The sequence below is a fragment of the Sturnus vulgaris genome, unplaced genomic scaffold (genome assembly GCF_052056855.1).
Source record: "Sturnus vulgaris isolate bStuVul1 unplaced genomic scaffold, bStuVul1.hap1 Scaffold_84, whole genome shotgun sequence".
Taxonomy (NCBI): domain Eukaryota; kingdom Metazoa; phylum Chordata; class Aves; order Passeriformes; family Sturnidae; genus Sturnus; species Sturnus vulgaris.
This window is the reverse complement of record NW_028276728.1, coordinates 310824-334126: the sequence shown is the minus strand read 5'-3', so window position 1 is coordinate 334126 and position 23303 is coordinate 310824. Positions and strand designations below refer to the sequence as shown.

Below are 23303 nucleotides of genomic sequence, written 5' to 3'. Positions count from 1 at the left end.
TGTCACCTGCTGCCAGCCCCTGCCCGCTGAGGGCCTGCTCTTCCAGCCTGCTGGCCATGGGGCTGGATGCTTTGGAGCTGGGGTTCTCCTTTTCCTTCTCCATCTGCAACTGTGTGGCACACAGAGATCCCGGGAGCTGCTTCCTCCTGAGTGAGTGGCACTCCTGGCACTGGGCAGTGCAGGGCCCTGGGCCCCTTCTATAGCCCTGCAGGTTGGGGCTGTGCCATGTCACCAGGACAACAGAATGTCCCTCATCACCCAGGAACCCGATAGAACACCCCTGTGTCACAAACGGCCCAGCCCAGCAGCCCTTCAGCAGCCCAAGGCCCTGGAAGTGGCATGGAGCAGCAGCCAGACTGGAGGGCTTCCAGCCCCTTGTTCTGATCCACTGATTGAAATGATCAGAAATGGCTCTGCCTCAGTTAGGGTGCATATGAGACCATGTGCCAAAGTCAATAGTGTGGATTTTACTGAAGAGTAAATGAGAGGCAGAAACAATGACAGAGAGAGAAAAACCAAAATGGAATAGAGGTGGGGGGAGAGAAAGAGAGTGACAGAGCCAGATGAATTAGAAAACCTCAGCACTCTGTGGATTCCAATGGAATTCTGCTCTCTGAAGGAGACCATCCCCAGATCCCTTGGAGATGGATCCCAGTGGCATAGTGTGGATGCTCTACATCTCTGTCTTCTTGGTGCTCAGGGTGCCCCACAGACACGGAGTTCTGGGGGTCCATACACTCTTGGGCCAGGGGGGAAGGCCCAGGTTCCTCCCCTGGCAGGGACAAGTCTGACACAGGCTCTGGCAGCAGCCTCTGGCTCTGCTGCATCCCTTTGCATCAGGAGCAGTGCTCTGCTGCAAGGCCTCAGCAGTGAGTCTGGGCAGCGCTTTGGGGCTCTGGGATGGATTCTGGCCCCTCCTCAGGTGTCCCTCACGGCCATGTGCCGTGGATGTGGCCTTCCCGGGCTGGGCATTTTCCAGCGGAGCCAGTTTGTGTGAGGGAGGATGGGTGTTGAGTGCCTGTGAGCAGAGGTTCCCCCACAGCCCCAGAACTCTCGTCCTCCCTGGCTGGCTGTGGGCAGTGTGTGCAAAGGTGGCCTCAGCAGATGAGCCTGTGGGCTACGGCCTCCCCCAGCCCCAGCCTGGCCTTTTGTGGAACAGACCATGCAGCTCCCATACTCACAGCTGTGTCTATCACTGTTTTCTGGACCTGCATCTGTCTCCAATCACAAATGGTTGGAAATGAGGGACCTTTTGGATTAGAGTCTGCACAGGTTTTGGCTGGGATAGAATTCATTCTTTTCAGCCAGTATGGGGCTGTGTTTCAGAGTTGTGCTGGAAACAGTAGTGACTGTACAGAGGTGATTTTAGTATTGCTGAGCAGGGCTTGGAACAACAAAAAGTCAAGGGTTTTTCTGCCTCTTGCACCACCCTGACATTTCTAGGACAGCTGACCCCAGCTGATCAAAGGGACAATCCTGAGCACCTACCGTCATGCTCAGCATATAAAGTGGGAGTAGAGGGAAGAGGGGGGATGTTGGGAGTGATGGAGTTTGTCTTCCAAGTCACTGTTACATGTGATGGAGCCCAGCTTTTCTGAGGATGGCAGAACACCTGCCTAACCTTGGGAAGTTGTGAATTAATTCCTCGCTTTGCTTTGCTTGTGCATGTGGATTTTGCTTTCTCTGTCCAACTGTGTTATATCAATCCACAAAATTTCTCACTTTTACTTTTACTCTCCCCCGTTCCACCAAGGGGAGTAAGGGAGCTCCTGTGTGTGGCTTATGTGCCAGCTGGGGATAAACCATGGCAGAGTCACGGGGGAATTTGGTATTTCCAAGGACACAGACTGGAAGAGGAGCAGTTGGCATCTCCTTCTCTACTGGAGCTCCAGAAGAAAGGGTGGGGAGTCTAGACTAAGATTTCAAAATTTAGATCTAGCTAGAGGTAGTAACTAAAGCTAAGGAATAATTTATAGTCAGAAAGTTACGATAGGAAGGTTTTAGTACTAATATAGAGAGTTTCTAAAATGAGAGGTCCCAGAGCAGGGGCTGAAGATTTTCTCCAGGAGTTTGGCTAAGCGGAGCTGACAGCATTCATTAATGCTGGGTATCAGCATTCCCACCATCTAGTGACTCCCCAAAATACTGCACCCCTACCTACCACCAGCCTCTGCTCTCCCCACTGCCCTGGTGGGGCCAAATTATCATTGCTTCAGGAGCTCAGTGCCTACCTGAACGGGCAAAGAGCTTTAAAATTAGAAGTGGGCCCCAGGACAGAGCCCCCGAGCCCCGCACTGCCAGGCCTAGCTTTGCAGGCCGGGCTGTGCAGGGCCAGAGGAATTGGCCGGATGGACGCAGGCAGGGAGTTGTGGTCAGCGGCTCCATGGGCGGCTGCAGGCCGGGGATGAGGGGTGTCCCTCAGGGAGGGCTCTGCCTCGGCCCCGGGGCTCTGCAATGGCTTTGACAATGGCGCCGAGAGTGGCTGGAGCTGCCCTCAGCACGTCCTTTGCAGGGGACAGGAAGCAGAGTGGGGCAGGGGCTGAGGAGAAGCACTTGGGGTGCATATGGAGGAGAAGCTCAGCGCCACGTGGCAGTGGGTGCTGCCAGTCCAGAAAGCAGCCATGGGCTGGGCTGCATGGAAAGGAGCAAAGGGCAGCAGCCAAGGGAGGTGAGAGTGGCCTTCTAGGCCATTTGTGGGAGAGCCTGCCTGGAGAACGACGTCCGTGTGTGGGGACCCCAGCATAAGGAGGACGTGGACCTGGAAGAATGAGTTCAGAGGACTTAGAGGGAGAGAAAGATTGAGTAAGGTAATCAGATGGAACTAGATGGTTTTTGATGTCCTTCCCAACCCACAGTATACTATGACTCTAAAAGATGTGTGGATGTTTAGTTTAATTTGACTCATTCCGAATATTATGAGCATCATAATTTATTTATTTTAATATTTATTATAATTTACTTCTACTACTTTTTCTTCTCTTCCTTCTTCTTTTTCTCCTTCTTCTTCATTTTCTTCTTCTTGTACTTTTCCATCTTCTTCTTTTCTTCTTATTCTATTCATATTCTTATTCTTATACCTATTCTTATTCCCATTCTTATTCTTTTCTTATTCCTATGCCTATGCCTATTCCTATTTAATTTTTTTTATTCTTAATTCCTATCCTAATTTACGGCTGCTGTTTCTTCCTGTTCTTCATATTCTTCTATTTATTCCTACTCCTAGTCTTTTATTGTGAGTTTCTTTTTGTAGGTTTTGTGGTTTTTGGGGGATTTTTTATTTTTTTCCTACTACTATTTTTGAACAGGGAAGGTTCTGGTGAAAAAGTAGGAGACTTTTTTCCTGGAAGAGCTGTCAGACATCAGCTGAAGTTGTTCTGGGAGGTGGTGGAGTCGATGGACCTGCATGTTCTGGAGTTGTCTGGCTGTGGTGCTTGGGGACACACTCTCAGGATGATGGTGCTGGTGCCAGGCTGTTGGTGGGACTGGAGTGGCAGGCAGGTTTGGGGCTGGTAGAATCACTCGGATGGTCTCAAGCAGGCGGGCCCTGCTGAGGCTGCAGGGCCGTGCGCAGGCCAAGGCAGCCCGTGTGGCTGGCTCAGGCCGGGGGCAAGCTGAGGGCCGGCCGCCATCTGACAGGCCCGGGCTGGCTCCGGCCGCGGGCCCTACTGCTCGGGCTGTGGAGCCAGGCAGGGGCAGCGGCAGAGGCGGCGCAGCGCCCGCAGTGCCCGCCGCAGCCGCCATGGACACTTCCGGATGGGCACAGGCGCTTTCACACGGGCAGGGGAGGCGCGGCACAGGCCTGGGGAGCTCGGCTCAGGTGGTGCCGCCTCAACCCAGGCCTCACGAGGGGCAGCCCCAGGGAACCCGCCTGCTGAGAGACCTGCCCATCTTCACTCTCGCTCTTGCTGATCTTCCACGAGCTCGAGGATGTTCACTCCATCCCACTCATCTTCCTCATGCAGCAAGGCCTTGTCCCCGATGCTGCGTTCCCAACTGTGCTGCATGAGGCCTGGTTTGCTGTCATTTTCCCAGTTGGATGGCACTGAGGGTGTCTCACCATTTCCTGTGGACTCCTGCTGGTCAACTGAGTCTTCCTCCTCAGAATGCTTTTGGTCCACGGACTCTTCCCAGTCCGACACTTCTTGGTAAGTATCAACGTAGCTGTGGGACAGCTCTTCCAGGATGCAGGCTTCCCAATCAGACAGCTCATGGTTGCTCCAGATTTCCTGTAGGGACACCTCCTGCCCAATGCAGGTTTCCCCATGGGATCCCTCAGGGTAGTTGCTTGTAACTTTGCTGCATGGCAGTTGGCCTGAGCTGTCACCTGTCCCCAGCCACTGCCCGCTGTGGGCCTGGTCTTCCATGCTGCTGGGCAAGGGGCTGGCTGCCTGGGAATTGGGCTTCAGTGTTTGCTTCTCCATGTGCAAAGTGGTCTGGTGCACAGAGATCCCTGGAGCTGCTTCCTACTGAGCCGCTCATGCTCCTGGGACTGGGCAGCACAGGGCCCTGTGCCCCGTATATACCCCTGCTGGGCATGGCTGTTCCATGTCACCAGGACAACAGAATGTCCAACATCACCCAGGAAACGTTTGTGCAATCTCCTCTCAGGCCCTGAGGTTCAAGGGATCAGCACCAAATGCACCACGGGGCTCACTGAGATCAAGCAAGTCCTGACAAACCATGGCTCTGCCTTGATTTCCCTCTGGTCTGGTGCAGTTCATTAGGAAGATTGCTTAAAATAGTTAAGGAGAAATACATCAAAGAGCTTCTAAGAAATACACATTCCTATTTAAAGGTTGTCTTTTTTTGCTGTTCTCTTTGGAGCAGGGGTGATTGCAGCATTCTGTGACTGATATTGCTCCAGGTTCTCTCCTCAGGAGGTCTGGCCTGCTCACAGAAGCTGTGCCTTGAGGTCTGAGCCAGTGTGGACAACCTTGCTCCACATTCCCCAACCCCATCCTGTCTGTCCTCCCTCACCTGGGACCTGCTTTGCTTGGAGAACTGGCTGCACTCAGGCAAAGAGGTGTTTTTCGTTTTTGTATTTTTTTGAAGCAATCAAGAATTTCTAATTTTCCCCACTGCAAACAGACACACTTGTCAGGTGAGTGCCAGCCCATGGTGTCACCAAAGGGGTTCCCCTTCCCCAAGGCAGAACCCTGCAAGGAATGTTTGAGACCTTTGCACTCCTTGGTTCCCTGAGGCCTTGCAGTGTCACAAAGGCCCCTTGGTTCCATGAGGTTCTGTACTGCCCCAGTGGATATTTGGGTCCATGGGGTCCCACGGTGTCACAATGCTCTTTTGGGTTCCATCAGGCATTGATCTGTCACAATGGACTCTTGGTTCCATGAGGTTCTGTACTCAACAATGGTCTCTGTAGTTCCACAATGTCACAGCAGACCCTTGGTTCCATGAGGTTCATTGGTGTCACCATGGTCTCCTTGGTCCCATGAGCCACCACAATGTCACAACAGAGCCTTGGTTCCATGAGGTTCCTGCAGCAGGACTTCCCCTATGGCCCAGCAGAGCTCATCTGTTCTGTCCATCAGCTGGGGCCATCACTCAGGGCATCTTCCCCCTCTCAGGAATTGCTGAGATAACCCAGGCCGGACATCTGTCCTGTCCTGAGTTCTCTCTGGTGCCAGGGAGGTGGAATTCCCAGCTGACCATGAACATCTGGCCTTGAGAGCAGCTGAATGGAGATGAGCCTTGAATTTCTGAGTGACACACACTTCGCTTTATAAAATATAAAAGCTACACAAACCTTTCCCAAAGCAGAAGTCTTCTGCATAGTCCCTGGAAATGGGTAGTGTAGTAATTATGTCGAGATGGACACGACTGGCACCAACACCAGTCTTTTATTTAAAACTTTACATCTCTATGCAGTCTTCCCTCAGGCAACTCTGACTCCTTTCCTCACAGACAGCTCCACACAGCATGAATCCTTCCCTCCTTCTCTCTGAAAGTTTCCTTCTTCCTTCTACATGACCAGCTAACCCAAACCTGTCCCTTACCCAGCACCCCAAACCTATCTGTCCCTCACACAGCATCTTCTGACCTTATGTGTCCCTTGCATGACCACATGTCCCTTCTTCCTCACAGCAGACTCCATCCCAAACTGCAGCACGCTCTCAGTCTCAGCTCCAACACCGTCTACAACTCTAACTTATGGCCAGCTGTAGGAATCACTGCCTTGGGACGGTCGGGACAAACTCAGGTGCTCTTTTTATTCTGGTCTTAAAGTTTGCAGTTTATTTGTAGGGCGTGGGTATATATAAGGCCCTGCTAGGAACTGCAGCCGCAGCTCAGAGCAGGGTGGAGCAAGGGATAGAGTGAGAGTAAAAGAAGAGAGCTTAAGAGAGCTTAAGAAAGTAAGAACGTAGAGAGTAAGAGCATAAGAAAGCGATTTTCCCGTTTACAATACATTAAATCTTCTATGTTGAATATTCTGATTTCCACTCACCCATCTAATACAAGACACAAATTCTCTAACATTTGCATGCAACCTATAGGAATCACTGTATTACCATGTTTTACTACTTTTCTTATCTCTAAATTTTATCCTGGACCCTTCCTGCCATGCCTAGGGAGGATGCCTGTTTGTTTCTTGGTATTGGCAGCATCTAACATTATCTAAACCAAGGGGCCTTCAGGCATTCAGTTGCTTTCATCCACACAGTCAAAAATTGCTATCATTTCTATTTCACTTATATTTTCCATATTCTCAAAGTCTTTTGCTAGGCACTCGTATTTATAAGGTTTCCCTAATTCATCCTTCCCAACAGCCAGCTAGCCCAAACTTTTAAAACACCCAACCTTATTGGGCTGGAACCACCTAAAAAGAGCTTCCTTGCTTGGTTGAGCCCTTCGTGCTCTCTCCCCAGCCTCTGCCACCTTTTTACCTTTTTAACTCCTTCAGTTTCCAAAAAAATATCACTACCCTGTTATTTACACTTATAGACACAAGAGGACAGAATTACCTCAGAAACAATAAAGCCTCAGGCCTTAAAAAATTTTAACAAGTAGCAGTTACAGTTAATAACACAAGAGGGTAGTATTATATCAAAGATATTGCAAAAGTCCACTACAGAAAGCATAAAAAATATTACCGCAAATCCCAAATTCCCACCACCAAAATTAGAGCAACACAAACACAAAACACCAATCACCATATAAAATACTTCCTTCCACCACCCTACAATGAACAAGGAGCACAATTTACACAGAACATTTCAGTTAGGATTATAGCAGCGATTTATGCTATTTATAATTCTGATAATACCTTGGTTCCTGTTCCAGTTACCCCCAAACTTGCTAGAGGCCACCCTGTGTTGTCAACAGAAACCCCTTTGCCAGCTTCCAAATTCCTTCCCCGAACCTGTGAGCTCTGTGTGCCCGAGGTCTCTGACACGCTCTTAGCCATGCACAGGCATCCCTAGCATCTTACTGCCAGGCATCCTACTCACCTTACCTCGGGCCTCTCCAAAAATAATTTAATAAAACATACCTCTAGGCCGTACAGGAGGTTGTTGTTCATCCCTGCAGTGAGGGACTGGGGAGCCGAGGTCCCCTCTGGAAAAAGTCCAGGGCACGTTGGGATGTCCACGTCCCCTGCGCTCCAGCAGCCAGACAAAGACCTCCTGCCTGGCTCGCCAACTGACTGTGGGAAGAAGGACCTGGCACTGAAATTGTAGAGAGGGTGTTTTATTGCCAGCTGGGACACTTGGGGGGATATCTCCTCCAAACCACACGTACCTGGTCCAGACAGGTGCCAGGTATAAATACACATTGATCCCACAAGCCCACACCTCCCTGCCCGCCCATCTCCACCTTCTCCTGCTTTGTGTTATAATTACCTGCCACCCTCCTGGTGGTCGTGCTCGGTGGTCTTTGGGATGAAGGCCGTACGTCTTCCTCAGTAATCGCTGTTTGAGCTCTGCTTCTGGGCAGGCACAGTGGAGGTCTGGCTCTTCTTCAGATGAACCTGTCCCACTCAAAAACACTAATCTGTTCAGGGCTAGATTTTGGAGACACAGGTTTCTGCTTTGTCTGGCTTGTATGATACTTAGGTCTTGCTTTGCTGAATTTTGGCAATGCATCTTTATGTTTTTTTCGTGGCAACTAAGTTGCGATTTGATTTGTTACATACTGTTTCTGCTATGTGTTCTATTTTCCCTCCACTTGCTTAAGCATATTATAGGCTTCTATAATCCTGACTTTTCAAAACCATATGTGTTCTCCATCTCAACACAGCTTGATGACATTTGTCCTTGCTGCCCCTGCCATCCCAGTGCCCCAGGAACAGCCCCGAGCCACCCGTGAGGGACAGGCCCTGCTGGCCCAGGCCTGGGCTCAGGCCTTGGCCTTTCTGCTTCCTCCACCCAGCCCAGGCCTTGCTCAGCATTGCAGTTCCCTGCTCACAGCCTCGGGCTCCTGCAATCCTGCCCTCAAGGATCTGCTCTCACCACTCCCTGGGGAGCCTTTGGCACTCCCTGCCCTCAGTGGGGCCACTGATGCTCCAATGGTGTGGTTACTGCACTGCAAAGAGAGAGAAAGGACAGCAACACACACGGACGTCTTTTAGGAAAAAAGGCCAACGTTATTGTACGGACGTCCCGTATTTAAAGTGTGTTACGTGCAGTTAGGACAGGACAGTAGTTCATTGGACAATTGGGAAAAATATCCCTGGGACAGCATGTCCGGATGTCCCATGGGAAAGACACCAGGTGTTAATCTTTATTATGAATTCCCTTCTGTTTTTCACCAAGTTATCACTCTGGGAGACTGCCTCCCTCAACTGAAGCTGTAGTCAGCTTGTCAGCCTGGGAATGGACCTGAGAGACAGGAGAAATCCAGGCCTGAGAGGAATTGCCAAACTGCAATTTCTGAGCTTTCTAAATGTGTGTGTCCACACAAGGGACTTGGAGTTTTGTTTCTGACTGCTTGAGCAGCTTCTTCAACCTTCTCTCAGTGCCTGGGGGTCCTGGACTCAGCCACAAATGTGCTGTGGGGATCATTAAAATACAGAAATCCCTCAGGAGCTCTTTGTCTTCCTTCCATTGTCTTCATGATTTCAGGGTTTGTGCAGCTCATTGGAGTCAGTTTGGAGTTCCCTTAAGGAGGAAGATTTCAATGTGCAGCTCATGACATTTTTCTTTCATCAAGTGAGTATTGTTTTACTTTTCATTTCAGAGAAGAAGGGATTGAAGCATTCCCCAAGTGGTATTAATGCCCAATGTCTCTTTAGGAGGTGTGGGCCCACAGAAGCATGAGCCCCTTGCAGGCTGACCCTGTTTGGACAAGCTGCTCCCCAAGCCCAGCCTCACCGTGTCTGACATGGCCCAGCTGGGACTGACATCCCTGGCCCTGCACCAGAAGCCCTTCCCCCTGAACTCTGCAGCTGGCTGTCCCTGCCCACTGCACCATGTCCCACCTGCTCTCCTCAGGGCTCTGCCTGCATCCAGGCCCGGGACAAGTATTCCTGTTTGTGAGGAAAGAAGGGAAAAGCCTGAGCAGGTTTCCTAAACGACAAACCCCCACTGTAGAAGCACATGCTGAGTACAGGCTGCCTGCAATGATGACACCTTTCTACTAGGGACAGTGGGACCAGAAATGATGTCTGGATGCAGAATTCTCAGAGTCTTCCAGCTGAATTCTCTGTCCTTGTCCTTTCCCTGCATCTGTGTTGCAGATGGAAGCTGCTGGTGCCTTTCTCAGCTGTGACCTCTCTTTTGAATGCAGACAGATGTTCCCAGGTGTGTTAAGCAGGTGCTGCTCAATGTTTATGCAAAGCTTTGGTGTGCTCATGGAACCAAGGGGACCCTTGTGACACAGCGGGGGCTGATGGAACCAAGGAGACAATTGTGACAGTTGAGAGCCTCACAGAAACAAGGCTCCATTGTGACGCTGAAGGCAATTACGGAATCCACATCACTGTGACACAGCCAGGCCACATGGAACCAATGGTCCCTGATGACAATGCAGGTCCAAGGAGACCATGGTGACACTGTGGGACCGCATGGATCCAAGGGGCCACTGTGACACTGAAGAACTTCATGGAAGCCAGGGTGCAGTGTGACACAGCGGTGCCTGATTGGAACAAAGGAACCACTGCTGACAGCCCAGAAACTCCTGGAACCAAGGGGCTGTGGTGACACAGCAGGGCCACATGGAACCAAGGAGACCTGTGACATTTAGGAACCTCATGGAACCAAGAGTCCACTATGACACTGCAGAAACAAGGAGACCATTGGGACGTTGTGGAAGCTCACAGAACCAAGCAGCCCTTGTGACACTCCAGGGCCTCGTTGAAGCAGGGAGACCACTGTGACAGTCCAGAACCTGATGGAACTAAGGCTCTCTTGTGACACAGCAGGCTCCCATGCAACCAATTGTCCATTGTGACAATGCAGATCCCGGGAGACCATGGTTACACTAGGGAAGCTCATGGAACCAAGGGTCCATTGTGACAAAGCAAGGCCTTGTGGAACCAAGGAGAGCATTGTGACATAATGGAACCTCGTGGAACCAAGGGTCCGTTGTTAGAGTCCAGAACCAAGGACACCATTGTGACAGCCCAGAACCTCATGGGACCAAGATTCCGTTGTTCTACAGTGGGGCTTCATGGAACCAAGGAGCCACTGTAGCACAGCAAAGCTGCATGAAACCTATGGTCCGTAGCGATACTGCAGATCCAGGGAAACCATGGCGATACCACGGAACCTCATGGAACCAAGGGTCCAGTGTGACCCAGCAGAACCTCTTGGAATCAAGGCAACCATGTCACACTATGGAACCTCATGGAGCCAAGGGTCCAGTGTGCCATTGCGGGGCCTCACTGGAGCAAAGGACATGGTTGATGGGACAGAAGCTCATGGAAACGATGGGATATTGGGACATTGCAGAGCCTCATGGAGCCAAGGAGACCACTGTGACACTGAGGAACCTTATGGAAGCAAGCAGCCACTGTAGAAGCAAGGAGAGCACTGTTGACAGTACAAAACCTCCTGGAACTGAGAGGCCATTGTTCTACAGCGAGGCCTCATGGAACCAAGGGGCCCTTCTGAAACTGTGCAAGGGGCATAACGGAGTCAAGGACATCATTGATACTGAAATCCACTAGATAGAAACTTCTGAACACAGTTTTGAGTATTTGGAAGCAGATATTCTTTATTACAGCATGCTAGTCACTCTGGTAATCCTTCCTCCATTTGTATACCCTGACCATCAGGTGAACAGAGTTTTTATCATGCACACTGATTATGTATTCATGAGCTATTCCCACTTCCGTTGAATTTATTTGATACAGTTGCATCCCTTACCACAATTCCTTGGGGGTTCTTTGGGGTCTGTCTTCAACATCCAGTGTACTTTTTAGGTGGCTGTTCATTGACCCCCACTTTTGATTATGAGCAATAGTATTGTTTGCATGATTTCTGCTTATCAGCCTTGCAGAGCTAAGCTGGCATCCTGCTTGCATTTTGCTGTTTGCCTCAGCTACATCCTTTCTCCCTTTCTCCAAGGTTGTGCTATTCTGTTCTCTGCCCTTGGTAAGTGTAAATGTTGTTCTGTTCTCCTGTCCTTGTCACAATGCTCGCCCCACGAGGCGTGTCTGCAAGCCCCTCCAACCCATGGGCTTGGGGTGGGCAAGTGTTCCTGAGGGAACAGGGATGGGACAGCTGGGCTGGACTGGCCCAAGGGATGTTCCATTCCATGTCACACCATGATCAGCAATAAACTGAGAGAAGTGGGGAGTAGGAGTGGATAGGAGATTAATTTCTTTTTAAAGGTATTTTCCTTTCAGAACAGCACCTATGATGCTTTAAGTTTTAGCTTTCATATTCTTTAGATTCTGTACAGCCATAGTGTATGATTCTGAACTTCATGTAAACTCTTAGTAAGGTCTCTTCAGTTAGACAAAACAATCTTTTTCCAGCCTGAGAACCAAGGACAGCCATTAAAGCCTCAGGCCCAAAAAGCATAAACAACGGTGAATTAAAGAAAGCAAACTGAGAGGATAGGACTTTATAAACTGAAGACATAATTGGAAAATTAACCAATATATGTAAAAAGACCAACATTTATAAAAGTGTGATGACTCCTGACCAGTCATCCATCTTCCATCCATCTTGGGTGGAACCACAGCTGGGCTCTCATACTGCACAAGGTGTATCCTTTAAAGGTCTTCCAATAAATACCTACTTCATTCCTTTAAATCTGTGAAGCCTCTGTTCCAGATCAGCCTCTCTAGGCATCACTCCATGTCCTGTAACTCCTGTACCATGTAAAAAGCTGCTGGACTACTGTCTCCATGCTGCATTTCAGGACCCATGCACTTTACTCCTCCTTCTTTCCTGTGAAGAAAGAGCAATGTCACTGGGCCACTGATGTTTCCTCCTTGAGCAGAAGATCAGCAATCTGACACAAGCATGTCCAAAGGCTCTGATTTAACCTCCCTGACACAGGGGCTCTCCTCAGGGCTCTCCTGTGGGTGGTTTTCTCCTTCACCCTTAAAAACCCTTACCTCACAGGAATTCCATTTGGCCATTAAGGCACAATCTGGAAATGGTCTTCCCTTTACCCTCAGACTTTTAGCAGAACGGGACAAGAAAAACAGAACAAATTTTCATCTCTTTTCAAACTTTCATTTGTGCTTTCTTGTAGCCCAGTACAGAGCTCCAGCTTGGAAAAGTGGGCCACAGGCTGAATTCTCAGCCCACAATGGCTGGAGCCAGCATGAATTCCAGGGCTTTCCCTGCCCTGCTCTGGGCTGCTCCTTGCCATGGCTTTGCTGGCTGCAGCTGCAGCAAGAACAGGCCCCAGGGCAGGGAAAGCTGAGGAAGGATCGGCTGATCCCAACACAGTTTGTGTCCAGGCTGAGCCAGGCCCAGGGCCACAGGCTGGGGCCAGCCAGGCCACATTGGAGTCTGTGCCCAGCTGAGTCCTTGCCCTGCCCAGCACCAGCTCCTGCAGGCAGAGCTGCTCTCCGCAGGCCCTGCGCTCACAGACACGGCCAGGCTCTGCTCAGGGAAGCTCCTCTCCCTGCTGAGCAGCAATGGGGAAACAAGGCTGAGCTCACACGTGCCCCTGCATGGGACCAGCAGTGGGGGAGCACGAGAAGGGCAGTGGGGAGAGGGAGAGAGATGGGAAATGGACTTCAAGGGGGAACCCTTAGCAAGTATCAGGCAATGAGAGAACTCCCAGCACACACCCTCTGCAACGATGAGTGATACAAGAGGGACTTTGAGCACCTGCAACTGCAGACAACACTTCAGCATGGAGGAGTTTCAGTGCCATGGATCACAGAAGCTGTTCCCCATGCAAGGACTGTCCCTCCCCATGCCCTCTGAGGAGCTGAGCAGGCTGAGCTCACAGGGTGCTTGGCCTGTAGAGCAGCTTCTGCCTTCAGATGGATGAAACTCTGCTTGGCAATGGCCCTACTCACCTTGGTTCTTCTCCAGATCTGCTCTGAGGAGCTGAAACTCATATTTTATGAACTTCTCCAATTTTTTGAAATCTTCATGCAGAACTTCCATTTTATTTTTCAGTTCCTGGAAGGCCTTGTCCATCTTGGATATTTGGTCCTTTTCGATATTCTCCCTCTCTCTCCTTCCTGTAGAAAAAGATTGGTGTCACAGGGAAACCGACGTTTCTCCCTTGAGCAGGATACCACCCATTCTCTCTGAGGATGGTCATATCCGCTTTTTACAAGTCTCTTGTTGAGAGTCTCTTCTTAGATCTTGCTGCTAGTTGGTTTTTTCTTCTCTCTGGAAAAGTAATCACTTCAAAGGAATTGAAGACTGCATTCAAGGTGCAAACCGGAAATGGACTATTTTTTGCTTTATTTCTTTATTCAGAGGGGAAAAATAAAGCTCAGACTTAGTTCCCTCATGTCCTGCCTGTTTACCAATTCATTTGCTCCAGACCTCTTTTTCTTTAGATCATCCTTTCTAATTCATCAGTCTTTGAAAAGAATTCACTCATCCCTTAAAAACAGAGATGCAGAATTCACAGGCTGATGCATGTATGGGTACCACTTACCACTATCCTGCCTTTCAAATCCTATTCCAACAGGAGTTTGCTCTGGGAAAGAGCTTTGGCCTCCCTAGTGTACCCCCAGTTTTCTTCCTGACATGGGGACTTTTTCTCTAACAGATTTTGCCTGTTGTAAGGAGGTTTTTGGCACTACTGAGCCCTTCTAAACATGGGCTTGGAGCTCCTGTGCTGCTGGTGAAGAACACTGGGAGGAACTCCATTGGCTCCTCACGGCCCAAAGGCCTGGACACGGTGGAGAGCCCAGGTCACACTAAATTCCAAGTGTTCCTTGACAGAATGACATTCCCCTGCCAGCATCCCAGCTGGAAAGAGCAGGGGCAGGTGAACAGCTGGCCTTAGAATCCAGGGGGTGGGATCCAGCAGAGGCCAGGCTGTCCTGGTCTGTGCTGGGAAAATCCCACTGCTGGAATATCTCTGCACCCTGGGATCCTGGGGTCCTGCATGTGGACTGGATGGGGAAGGGCATGGGGAAGGGCACTATAACGAAGGACTGGCTGGAGGCCTTTGGAAATGGGAATTTATGGACAGTGGGATTGTTTGATCTGACTGCACCAGGCCATCATGCACAACAGACCTCTGGATCTCCTTCTTGCTTGGCAGGGTTTAGTTTCCAGGTAGTTTGGGAAAGGACTGGCACTGACCTGCACAGAAAGGCTTCTGCCTTTTGTCCCTGCAGCTAAGCCCAGGATGTGATTCCTCCTTTAATGCTCAAAGAAAGGAAAGGAAATCCCAGAAGGGATGTGCTATGCCTTTGAAATCGTTACCAATTAGAAGGAACACCCTCTGCTAGGACAGGACCTGACTCAGGTCAAAGAAGGTCAGCCCTCTGACCAAACTGATCCCACCCCAAAGCCAGGCCTTCCACTGTGCTCTTGGGGGAGAGACTTCCACTGGCCTTTCTTCTCTCAGGGATAACACATCCCATCCCATCCCATCCCATTCCATCCCATCCCATCCCATCCCATCCCAAGGGTTCCCAATGATGGCCACAGACAAGAGCAATGGGATCCAGCACACTTACTGAATTCCTCGAATACCATTTCCAAGACTTTCTTAGCCAGCCAGCCAGCACCCATTATTACTGGACATCAGGTACATATGAAAAGAAAATCCAAAAAGAAAATCAGGACATTTAACAAGGGCCTTTCCCCAAGGAACTCCAGGACTGCACTGAGCAGGTTCTGGGGCAGAACACATCCCGCAGTTGGCCCACGAGCCATGAGGTCCTGTGGACCAGGAGCCCCACAGCAGTGCTGGGGGTTCCTGACCCTCACTGAGGGCCACTGAGGCTTTCCTGGGCCAGGAAGCTGCCTCAGCTGCCACAGCACTCAGGCACCACACAGGTGCCTCAGTCCCAGCAGAGCACAGCCACCCTCGAGAGGGTGAGACTCTTCTGCCTCACACTCCGGGAGTGGAGAGGAACCTCCCAGGTCCCTTCACTGTCCCTTGGCACATTCATTTCAGTCTGACCCTCAAAGCCTTGCTCAGCAACACCCCCTGCTAGAGTAGGACATGTCTCTGGCCAAAGAAGGTCACCCCTCTGACCAAACTGATCCCACCACAAAGGCCAGGCCTTCTGCTGTGCCCTGGGAGGGCTTCTGCAGGCAACGTGCTTGGGGGAGAGACCTCCACTGGCCTCACTTCTCTCAGGGATAACACATTCCATCCCAAGGGTTCCCAAGGATGGCCACAGACAAGAGCAATGGGATACATGAGTCCACACTTACTTATGGCCTCATATTGGCCTCACTGGAGGTCAACGCTGCCATGAACTCCTTTCTTTGTGACCATTAGGTCCTGTCTTGGTTTAATTTTGACTTTCCCGGCCAATGCACCAAATTAATGTCTTGAGTTTGAGTTACCAATTTGAATAAACTCATTTTTCATGTTGTGAGACAGAACTAGGAGCAAAAGAGCAAGGCAGGCCTAAAACTTGAGAGAGTATAAAAGAAAATTTATTAACGACACAAACAAAAAGAGAGGAGAAAAAAAAAAATTTCAGAATAAGATTTTTTAGATCACTCCTTCCCTCCCTCTCCCAATCTTCATAAGAAAATAAACATATAACAAATACTTCGGTCAGTGCCCAATTTAGTCTTTTTCAGTTCACTCCTGGAGAGAGAAGCTTCTTCTTGTTGAAGTTGTAGGGATTTTTCCCACAAGAAGGAAAAAAAACCAGTTCTCTTGTGGTTTTATCTTTCACGATTTGCATCCGCCCGGGAACCTGCAACCATGACGCTCCTCCCAAACTCTACAGCTGTCCCAAAGCTGTAGATGTGGGCCATGTCTGCTCCATGGGGTATTACTTTTAAGAATGAAATGTTCAACCGCAAAGATTCTCTCTGTCTCCTTTTTTTCTCCTCAGGCTTCATCTTCAGAAAACCAAAATCCCCTTCTTTTCTCAGGACAGAAATTCTCAACACAGGTGCTCTTTAGTCAAATCATCTATTAAATGGAACATTTCCATCCCCCCATGTCTCTTTCCATGGTTTATAGGAATATTGAGTACATCAATTCATTCCTACAATTTCACAAAAAGATTTTCAGCCATTTCAGCATCTTCTCATTCTCCTTCCATCTTAAAAACTTAGCTCTTACATCACTGACTTCAGAAATCTTCTTATTCCCTTTCATATTCAAAGGAAAGGCTGGAGGCTTTGCAAATCTTATCTGAGCACTAAAGAGTTAAAATTTAACACAACTACTAAAGTTGGGCCAGGCTCAGGCCGTGCTGGGGGGGGCAGCTGAGGTGTCAATCAGCCTTTCTGGGGCTGGGCTGCAGCCCCACACTGCTCACGGCCACCCGGGCAGGCCCGGCCCGGCCGGCAGCAGCAAGAGTCGGCCTCCCCCCACGCCAGAGCCGGAGGCCCGTGGAGGAGGAAGCTGTGAAGGTCTCATCACACAACTTTTTCTCCCCCCGGCCATCGGGTCCCCCTCGTTGGCAAACGGGGCCCAAGCGGCCTCCCGAGCCTCCCCCCCGCCCCCCCCCCCCGCACGGGGGAGAGGGAAGCTCGGGTTGGTGTTACCTGCTCAGCCGCCGGAAGACAAAGAGGGTCAGTTCCGGACCACCCCCCTCAAAATGTGTGCTCACGGAGCGAACCAACCCCCTCTAATTGGCTGTTGCAGGTATCCCAACCCCCACAGAGGAAACTCCCTTAGGAAGAATCTCCCCTGAGTCTCCTCTTCCTAAGTCAACCCATCACAGGTCCACATGAGAAGAAAAAGAAAAATGAAGAAGAGGAAGCTTCACTACAATATTTCCCTAAGGATTTTAAAAATGCATTGAAGAACTTATTTGGGACACATATATCCCCTATACTACTCAAACCTCTGATCTACTCAGGGTTTTAAAATTTACTTACTTTCCCTTCCATCACTGTCTAAATAGAACTCATACAGCTCTTACCAATAAATTCAACCACGACCATGTTTCTTGTCTCCTGTGTCCTTTTCTCGAGGTTCAATCTGCAATGCAAGGGAAAAGAGGGGGAAAAATCTCTGTGGTGGGCACAGGACTAGAGAAGATAACACAGTTGATAAGATATTCTGCTGTACTCCCAGCTGGTCCCTAACTCATCTTGTCTGCCCTGGAGCTCTGAGAATTCTCACAGACACACACATCATCTCCCTTGGTCAAAATTAAGACCTTCTGCTTTTGCAGAGTGCAGAACCTCGTGTTCAACCCCAGTCAAAATTTTCCACAGAGGTACGAGACCATTTTCCATTCCTTCAGACTCATATCCTAGAGGTTTTCCTGACCAGCTATGAAGAAATCTATGGAGAAAGGACAAGTGACCTTGGCTGGCTGCCAGGCACCCACCAAACTTCTCTCAATCCCCACCTCAACTGGACTGGACATAAAAATATGACGGAAGAGCTCACATAAAGCCTGGGACATCCCTCACCTGGTGTCATCCTGGGCAATCCAGACTCGACTTGGGGATGATTGCTTTGCTTTCTCAGCAATTCCCAAGAGAGCAGCAAGCCGAGTAACAAAGACAAAACTGAAACCACCTCACTCCCACCCTCCCCTCCTCCTGGTTATGAACACACCTGGTGCAGGTGGCTGGGGGCAGCTGCAGTGCCAGGTACAAGTTGAGCTCCAGGTGGGAGCCCGAGACAAGAGCCCGTGTGCCAACAAAGCACAACAAAGGGCAGCAAGGGTGGTGGCACAGCTGGGGAAGGGACACCGAGAGACCCAGCAGGAGCTAAGGGCTCGGGAGGAAGAGCCAGACTTGAGCCTTGGGCTGCAGACTGTGAGGGGATAAAACTGAGGGGCTCTTTTGTTGGAGGAACAGCTCAGGCCATTCCTGTGTTACTGCACTGGGAGTAAATGGCTTTATGGAATCAGACATCTGAGACTCTGCTGTGGGAAACCTGGGCTGGAACCAGGGAGGACACAGGGGCTGGGTGTGGGACTGGGGGGGTGTGGGGAGTCCAGCAGGGCCCATTGGGGCACTGGAGCCACTGCTGTGGAGGGCTCTGGTCCCAGCACTGAACACCTCTGGTGGCTGGAGTGTGATGGCCAGAGAGCCTCGGGAATGCTCCGACTGGGAAGTTTCCTTAACACCCTCTTCTGCAGAGCTGGCTGCAGAAAGCAGGGCCTCGCTGACCCTTCCAGCAAAGCCGCCTGTCCCTTCTGACCACATCCATCAGAGCAGCAGTGACGGGGTGAAGGCAGAAGCAGGGACTGCTCAGCAGTGAGGAAAGGTCTGCTCAGGGCACAGCTCGCTGCCGTGCTCTGCTCTCCCTCTCTTTCTTGCTCTCCATTTCCCTGAGCTGTCTGCTCCTCGTGAATTTTTGTCTTCTTTGCCCAGAGCCACGTTCCAGAGAAGGAGGAGGATCTGGGCTGAATTAAGGGACTGCCAAAAGCTGCTGCATGTCAAGAAAGCTTTCCTGGTGTTCAAGGGGAGTATAGACCCGGCTGAGGAAAAGAGCTCCACTGAGGACTGTAAATAGAGAAATTCCAGCAGGGACCCAAGAGAAGTCACAGGCCCAGGCCCATGGCTGTCCCATGGGTTCACCCCAGGATTGAACTCAGCTCTATTTCCTCCCACTACCTTTTCCAATTTGGTGCTGGTCTGAAAGAAAGGAAAGAATATAAATGGCATGAAACGTTCAATATTTGAGGAGTTTTGTCCTGAAAGCAGAGCAATAGAGTGATGGCTTCTTAAACAGAAACAATGAATAGATGATGTGCCCATGGAGTTGACCTGAATGTGCCTCTGCTATTATGAACACAGACATTTACCTCAGATCACCACTCATGGAAAGATGGTTGTGCCTCCAGGAATGGTTCACCTCACTTCTCACAGTCAGAGACAAATTGTTCTCTCTGTCTCTCTCTGTCCCTCTCTCATATTTTGAAGGAGCCCGGATAACAGGTTTAGACAGGAATATTAATTTATGCAGGGTCAGATCTGTAATCCTGAGCCAAAGCTGAAGCTTTGAGGAGAAAAGATAAAAGGAAGGTGTAAAGAGAGGAGAGAGGAGGAGAAGAAAAAAGAAAATTAAGGGGGCGGGGGGGAAGAGAGAAGAAAGAAAAAGTATGGGTTGAAAAAAAAAAAGAAAAAAAGAAGTAACTCTCTCTTCTGCATTGTCAGTGATGTCTCTGCTGGCCAGAGACCAACAGAGACTGGTCTGCCAACAAAGGCCCATTAACTTAGATATTCTGAATTATGCGTTTAGTCTAGTACAATTTTAATACCAGTATTGGAACTAAATCTAGGAGGACTGTATGAGTGGTGGTGAAATCTCATTATACTTTACCTGGAGTGCTAATGTGAGCTACTGTTTCTATTTTATATTTTATATTTTATATTTTATATTTTATATTTTATATTTTATATTTTATATTTTATATTTTATATTTTATATTTTATATTTTATATTTTTAAGTTATACTTACTCTATGAAATAATTATTCATTAAATATTCAGACTAAACATTTATCTAATCAGCCAAGATAAAAAAACCAAACCATTGGCCATAATGCAATTATGGCCGGAATCCAGGCTGTGCCTAATCAATGTGCTACTTACTTTTTACTTTTCTCCCAGTTAATGAGTAGCAACAATTCTTGCTATCCAATTTTAAAAAAATATATATATAAATAAGGCCTCAATTGAGAATTTTTTCTCATTGTAGGAATGAATTAGGAACTGGATTATATCTATAGACTGTAGGTGGGAAGGGACAATGGACTTTGAATGGGAATTCTGTGAACTTTATGGACTGGCCCCCACCCTCTGCAGCACAGCTGGGCCTTGATGAGGCAAAGACACTGAAAGCCCTGGGGGCTCTGGAGGGCAGCAGGGCTCCTTCAAGCCTCAGCAAAGCCCAGCGAGGGCCCCAGGAAGGTCCAGGGAGCAGCGTCCTTTTCCCATTCCATGGTCTCTGGCAGAACTGCTCACAGCACTGGAGGGGTCTCAGCAGAGCCCAGCCCAGGGAGAGTTCACTGCTGTGAAATCTTGTGAGCAGGGGCTGTCACTGCTGTGAATTGCCAACAGTGATTCCACTGGCCTTGCCCAGAGGGGCGACTGCAGGTGCAGATTGCTCTGCTGCAGATATTTCTGTTTGGGCACAGTCACGCTTTTGTTGCTGGTTTTGTGGTTGCAGACACTGATATTTTTAGGGAAATCCCACCAGCACTTGAAGGACAGCTGGGGGATTCCCACCCCAGCGCCCACCAGTGCAGCAGTTCCTGCCTGGCACAGCCCCCCTGTCGCTGGGCAGGTGTGGTGTAAATGTGCTGGGCACAGGAGTCAAACCCTTCCCCTGGCCGTGCTCCTGCCCACACAGCCCAGGGTGCTGTTGGCTTGCTTTGCTGCTGCCTCATGTGCTCACCTCCCATGTGCTGCCTTTTCACCCTGGAGCTCGGTCAGCTCAGCCAAGAGCCTCATGAGATGGGTGCTTTACTCGTGGCTTCTTGGAAACACCATTCCTGCCCTTGGAAGAGGCTGCCCTGCAGGGCCTATCAGATTTCCTGGGCTCCTTCACCCTTCAGAGCTGCTGCCCCTGCTGCCACCTGGTTCAGCACCCCGAGCTCATCAAAGTCTTCTCCTCTGGAGCCCCAGCTCTGTGCTTTGCTGCTGGCCTCAGTCCCTGCCCCTCGGTGCCTGGACCCCACAATTTCCTGGCTGTGGCAGCCCAGGCTGGCACTGATGAGCACATTCCTGACCAGCTCTTCCTTGCGGGCCAGGCCCAGATCCCCGTGAGCATCCCCCTATTCCCCTACCAGGCAGCTCTGCTGAGCCATCATTCCAAGATCCCCACGCTGTTGGAACCCTTTGCTTTGCCTGGCCATGAATGCCAGGGCAGTTGCCATTCCCCATGGGAACCTGCTCACTGGCCTGGACACCCCTCCAGGTTGCCCCCAGAGCTCTTCTGCCAACTCCCCCTGATGATCAAGGAGTTTCTAAACTGCCAAGACAGTGTCCTCGCTTTCTGACCCCTCCACTGCTCACTCACACAAGTCAACCTTTGCCCATCTTGTTGAGGATCTCCAAATATCCCAGGTGCTCTTCACACCTCCCATCCTCATCCTCCATGGCATTCCCCCTGGCAGAGCTTCTCCCCTCCCACTGCATTCCACCAGCACTCAGGCACAGCCTTCCAAATAATTTAGGGATGTTTCTGGCTCAGAAAAAAAATGATGTAGGCATTTTCTGATCTCAAAACAAGCAATTTTGAGTTGTTAGGGGCTCAGAAGCTCCCATTCAGGAGCATTTGGGCTAAGAAACTGCAAGTTTGGGAGCTTTGGGACTCAGAAACAGTGATTTAGGGAAAACACTGATTTAGAGATATTTGGGGGCTCTGAACAAGCCCAAACTTTAGGCAGCACTGGGGGTGAAAAACTCTAATCTAGAGAGCATTTGGCTCAAAACCACTAATTTGGGGAACTTTTGGCCTCAGAAAGTCCCATCTCGGCAGCTTTTCAGCTCAAAATTCCAATTTAGGGAGCTCTTGGCCCCAGAAACACATGTTTAAGGAACTGCAGCACTCGAAAAGGGATGTCAGGAAGCTTTGGGGGTCAGGAAAAGCAACTTGGGCAGCTTCAGGGCTCAGAAACACCAATTTAATGAGCTTTGGGGCTCAGGAAAACCAATGTCCAGGGACTCTGGGCTCAAAAGCAGCAATTTAGGATACTTGGGGGCTCAGCAATACCACTTCAAAGTGCTTTTAGCCTCAAAAACACCATTTGGGGAACTTCACAGCTGAGAATGCAGAAGTTTCAGGAGCACTGGGGCTCTTAAACACCGATTTAGGGACACACAAGCCTAAGAAACCCTGATTTGGGGAGATCAAGCCTGAGAAAAAATCATGTCAGGAACTTTGACAATCAGGGAGTGATTAGGGGATATTTTCAGATCAGAAAGAGCGATTTAGAGATATTTCGGGCTCCAAAAAAAAACCAATTTAAGCAGATTTCGGGCTCTGTAGTCCCCATTTAGAGAGCTTTGGAGCTCCAAGCCAGCGATTCAGGGAGATTTGGGGTTCAGAAAGGTCAGTTTCTGGAGCAGAAGGAGCCCCCCGTGGGGAAACACAGGAGCGAGGGGCTGGAGCTTACCTGGACAAGGCTGGGAAGAAGCAGCTCCGCGCTGGGCTGTGAGCACCGGGGGGGCTCGTCCCGGTTATATCTCACCTGCCTGTTCCCATTCCCACCCCCACGGGGTCCTCCCGCCTCCCCCCAGCACCTCCTTTCTTGGTTTTACACTGATTTCCCGTAAATGCCTGTGAAATTGAAAGTGAAAATGCTCTGACCAGGGAGCAGCTCCTCGGGCTGGGTGGGGAATGGGCACAGCCAGCGGCCGCTCCCTGCTCCTGGAGACATCCCAGGGGCACCGGGAATGCCCTGGGAGGGACTGGGAGCACTGGGAACGAATTCCACGCTCTGATGGCAAACCTGGCACATGGCTTGAGTTAGGGGCATCAGTGCTCTGAAACACTGATTTCAAGAACTTCATGGCTTAGAAGCCCCAATTTCAGACACTTTGGGGCTATAACGTTGATTTCAAGAGCTTTGGAACCAAGAAAGAGCAATGTTATGGGCTTTGGGGTTCCAGAGTGCTGATTTTGGGAGGTTTTTGGCTCAGAGGAAAGAAAGAAAGAAAGAAAGAAAGAAAGAAAGAAAGAAAGAAAGAAAGAAAGAAAGAAAGAAAGAAAGAAAGAAAGAAAGAAAGAAAGAAAGAAAGAAAGAAAGAAAGAAAGAAAGAAAGAAAGAAAGAAAGAAAGAAAGAAAGAAAGAAAGA

At 49.8% G+C, this 23303-nt stretch overlaps 1 long non-coding RNA gene across 3 annotated transcripts; it reads right to left on the bottom strand.

The window, feature by feature from the left end:
* Nucleotides 1-10933: 10933 nt before the first annotated feature.
* On the bottom strand, nt 10934-22743 carry LOC148217405 (uncharacterized). Of its 3 annotated transcripts, none has more exons than XR_015801058.1 (5): nt 22622-22743; nt 17459-17517; nt 15074-15133; nt 13442-13609; nt 10934-12350 (listed from the first exon to the last, which is right to left on the bottom strand). It is a non-coding gene; the product is annotated as an uncharacterized LOC148217405 (long non-coding RNA). The 3 variants fall into 3 exon arrangements; XR_015801060.1 differs by lacking the exon at nt 22622-22743 and adding an exon at nt 19304-19858; XR_015801059.1 differs by lacking the exons at nt 10934-12350; nt 13442-13609; nt 15074-15133; nt 22622-22743 and adding an exon at nt 19304-19872 and having other exon boundaries at nt 15986-17517.
* Between the last annotated feature and the right edge of the window lie 560 nt (nt 22744-23303).